This window comes from Tupaia chinensis, unplaced genomic scaffold (assembly GCF_000334495.1).
Source record: "Tupaia chinensis unplaced genomic scaffold, TupChi_1.0 Scaffold000048_1, whole genome shotgun sequence".
Lineage (NCBI taxonomy): Eukaryota > Metazoa > Chordata > Mammalia > Scandentia > Tupaiidae > Tupaia > Tupaia belangeri.
In genome coordinates this window covers 5,194,841-5,199,350 of record NW_006159506.1, presented here as the reverse complement: position 1 = coordinate 5,199,350, position 4,510 = coordinate 5,194,841, and the positions used below count along the sequence as shown (strand labels likewise).

The 4,510-nt window shown below is 36.6% G+C and overlaps 1 long non-coding RNA gene across 1 annotated transcript in view; it reads left to right on the top strand.

Moving 5' to 3' along the window:
- LOC102490090 (uncharacterized) overlaps window positions 1–4,215 on the top strand; it is a 158,570-nt gene extending 154,355 nt beyond the window's left edge. Inside the window, exon 3 of the long non-coding RNA XR_003550667.1 lies at window positions 4,080–4,215. This is a non-coding gene — a long non-coding RNA (uncharacterized LOC102490090). The remainder of the gene's footprint in view (window positions 1–4,079) is intronic.
- Window positions 4,216–4,510: the final 295 nt, after the last annotated feature.

Genomic DNA, 4,510 nt, shown 5'->3' with positions numbered 1-4,510 from the left:
CTATACATGAACCCAAGTCTGACTTTAGGCATAAACCCCAGTGAGTAGAATGAACATACTATAAAGTAGTACCCAGCTGGGCCCATACAGCTCGCTGCAGTCGTCAAATATGCTTTTTTTTTTTTTTTAAATGATGTTTGTTTGTTTTTTAGGTTTTTGCCATGGGGTGCATGCACTCACTGGAAAGCCACAAATAGAGACAGAGAGAGGGAAAGTGAAAAATCAACTCCCAAGGGGATGGCCACCCTACAGTCCATCCTCTCACTTCTTAATGTGCATTTTAGTGGCCTCCATGTCTTTTCATCACTTGATAGTTCATTTCTTTTGTGTTTAGAAATACTGCATTAGTTCATTTATCACTTTACGAACTGAAGGAATTTTCAGTCGTATCTAAGTGTTGGTAGTTATGAATAAAGGATAAATATTCTTATGAAGGTTTTTGTGTGGTTACAACTTTTCAGGTCATTTGGGTGAATATTAAAGTGTGTTATTGCTAAATTCATAGGTGTAGTTCATGTTTCAGTTCTTTGTCGCAAGTGTTTTTTTTTTAATTTTTAAAAAAGAATTACTTCTTTAATTCTATTATTATTATTATTATTATTATTATTAATTTTAAACTTGCTATTGGATGCATATGCTCACCAGAGAAAGAGAGGAAGTGAGAAAGCAAGCTGCCAGGTCTGAGACTCAAACCATAATCAGCCATGTGGGAGTCCAAACTGGGAGTCCAACACCCTAGCTACCAGACCACCTGCTGGCTCCACTGCAAGTGTTTTTTATGAAGTCATCGGATATGATGCTCTGCACAGAATGAGAAAATAAAAAGTGTGCAAACTAAACATTCTTTAAGGATCATTCAGTGTTTAGTCCTGCAATGTAGATAATGAATAATTTGCATAAATACATGTGAGAAATAAAACTTTTCTCTGAATGCTATACCTTCATTATTTTACTGACTTCAAAAATCGTTGAAGTAAATAATGAGTCCTTTTCTCATAATTTTATAACTTCAAAAGCCATTAAAATAATTAAAAATTCCTCTTGGCTTTTGCTATTTCCTCAGTTGTGTCGGATCCTGAGAACAATCACACTAAAAGCTATAAAATGCATCATACACCTGTCTAGAAGAAGGTCCAGAAATAATTCTTGCACTTTCTATCTGTTGTCACTTCTTTTTTATTTCATCATTCTCTCCTTTTAAGAAAAAACTAGTACTTTGGAACAAATTGATTTTGTTAGATAATGCATTGATCATACCGCTAGCCTGGGGATAGTGCATAAATTCAAAAACAACAATAACTAAAACAATCATCTAATTTTACTGAAATAAAACTGAAAATGTACATCCTACAAAATTATCCCTGAGACTACTTGAGGTACATTCATGCTTGTACTTTATTCTCAATGACACAGTAATCTACTAAAGTTCCTCTCTCGATTTTTCTCTTTGCAATCTGGAAGAACAGATTCACCAGTGATTGTGCTCATTTATAAAAGCATCCAAAACAAAATTGAACCCCAAGGCTGATAAGCTATAAAGATGCTGATCAGATCTGAGCAGAATGGACCATGCTTTGGGGCTCGCTCAGCTAAAGATGGTTCTAGAAGACTGATGACTTTACATACACAATTATAAACACCACAGCTCTGTCAGTTGAATGGAAAGTCATGAAATATGGGACTGGCCTTTTATTAAGTAAAGAATGGTATTTTGTAAAAATACTTCCTTAGATTTAGTAAATTTTTTGGAGTTAATTAAATTCCCTTCATTCTTCAGCAGCAGATACAATCAGACAATAAGAAAGGTATCCATAACTAGTGGAAGTCATAATCAATAGGAAATTAGAACTATGTTTGCTCTTTCCAGAATTCTTATCTAAAAAAGTATAGATATGAGAAAACAACTTGAAATTATTTTCCATGTTTTCAATAACACAAATAGCTAAAAATGTAGTCACACTGAGATGATATGTCAAAAATAACATTGACCATCAGTGGGAGATTAATACACATTAATTAGGGCTGATGTTAGTCCATTGAACCAGGTTGGGACAGATTTGCCCTTGATATTTAAGTCCTAGCATACCCCATGAATTTTTGGATTCACATTTTATCACAGAGAACTTAAATTTGTATTTTTGGAAGTACTTTTTCCCAAATTGAAACTGTTTTCATTGAGTAAATGAGTAAGTTTGAACATTAATATAAAATTTCTCTAGATTTTCTTTCATAAATTCCACCAATGAAACAATAATGAAAATCTGTCATCATTACTTGATTGGTCCCTGTTCATTTTTCCTTGTCTTTGGTTTCTCTGTGTCAATCCTTTATGTTCTGCTTAGCCTATGAAACCCAGGGTTTTCTTGGTTTCTGTTGGATTTATCCATTCACTATAGACTAACTTGGATCCTTAAGAAAATGAAGCTGGAATCATCCAGGTCCTCTGAACACCAAATTTAATGATGTTTGGTAGTATCTGAGAATAATTTGAATTAAAGTGAATGAAATCAGATACATTTTAGCATATGACAGAAATGTTTCTGGAGAGAGGTAAACTTGTTTTATGGATGTGCAAATTTAATTCAAATTAAAATAAGCATGTCTAAATATAATATTTTCAAGGCCCCAGGCAGGAGTGTAGATATCTTTTCACATACTCTATGCATGAATACACCCACACCCACACCCACACATACACACACACCCACACACACATATGTATACATATATATATATGTATATATATATTTATTGTTGTTGAGAAGTTTTTGCTATAGGGTACATGTGCTTTCTGGAGAGACAGAAAGAGATGAAGAGAAAGAAAGTGAGAAATCACCCCATAGGGGGGTTGGCCATGCTGCCATCCCTTCTCCTCCATTCTCCTCTTAGGATTTTGGGCACATGCACACTAATGTGCCCTATGTGAGTTTCAAGCTGCTGGGCCCAGGACTCTAACTGTAGTCTACCATGTGGAAGTCCAGTGCCTTTACCACTATGCCATCTGCTCCTCCCCACTCCCATCATAGATTTTAAAAGTCATAAGTTACACTGACAAACTCTCAAATAAATATGTTCTGCCCTCACCCTTAATAACCTGGAAGGCCAAATTTGATTTTGAATTGTAGAAGTCCTGGGAGCTTTGTGCCACACTGTGATGCCCACGGGGTAGACACTAGCAGTTGGCCTTGCCACTGTGTTCTTTGTCCTTCTGTCTCAGGTACTATAGGGTAACTGAGCCATAGGAGAACCAGTGACTCTGTATTGTACTCAGCCTTGGCATCCATCTTAATAGGTTAAATCTAAGGAAAATGTATCTTTTTTTAAAATTATTTTTTTAAAGAATTATTTATTTGGGGACCAGCAGGTAGCATGTTGGTTAAGGTGCTGGGCTCCCACATGATTGATTGTGGTTTGTGGGTTGAGTCCGGGACCTGGTGGCTTGCTTTCTCACTCTCTCTCTCTGGTGAACACATGTGCACTATAGCATATTTTTAAAAAAATAGTAATAAATAAAGTTAAAGAATTCTTTAAAAAATCATTAATATATTTAAAAATAGTAATAATAAAATTAATGAATTTTTTTAGAATTCTTTAATTTTGTTTATTACTGTTTTTATTATTATTATTAATTTTGGTATAGGTACATGTGCTCACCAAGGAGAGAGAGAGAGAGAGGGAGAGAGAGAGAAGCAAGTTGTCAGGTCCAGGACTCAAACTATGGTTGGCCATATGGGAGTCTAGCGCCTTAATTACCACATCACATCTTTAACTTTACTTCCCAATGAGCTTTACAGAACCTAATTTTTAATCTTTAAACCTCCCTCACAATAAGTGAAGACTAAGCCTTGACTAATAGAAGTTAACCATGATTTGCTGAATCTTTATCGGTACCTGGCTATGGAGCTGGGGGATGAGGGGGAAAATTCCACCAGCTCCCACCTATATGACTGGTGAGAAGATTTTATCAACCACACCTAGACCTTCATTGCTTCTAAACCAAGATCTAAGAATTGTCTAGACAGACTCCACTTTGCTTCTGGTGCATTGTTATTCATTGTTTCTATGTAAACCCATTGCAGAGAGAACTAGGAGTGACCATTCTGCCCTGCATGTTCAGCAAGGAAATTGCCCTCAAGAAGGGATTGCCTACCTGATGCTACTGAGTCTCCTCATACTCCTGCCCAAGGACAAAGATCAGGTCTCACGATTCTGCCTAAGACAGTGAGTAACTTGCCTGTTGCTTCTTGGTAGTGCCTTACATTCATGTCTTCTATGTAAGTTCTTTATACAGAATGATGGAGATGGTTATGGACTCAGTCTGCTCTCTCCCTACTGTTGGCCTCACTGAATCAATTTCTTTCCTTATTCATCATCTCTTATCTTTTTGTCAAAGTGGTGCATAGCAGGTACCTGATGGAAGAGCTTCCCTGCCTGTTCTGGCATCCCAAGTTGCCTTGAGGCTCATGTAAAGAGATGCCAGGCTGCAGAGCTCTCAGCATGCCCCCAACCC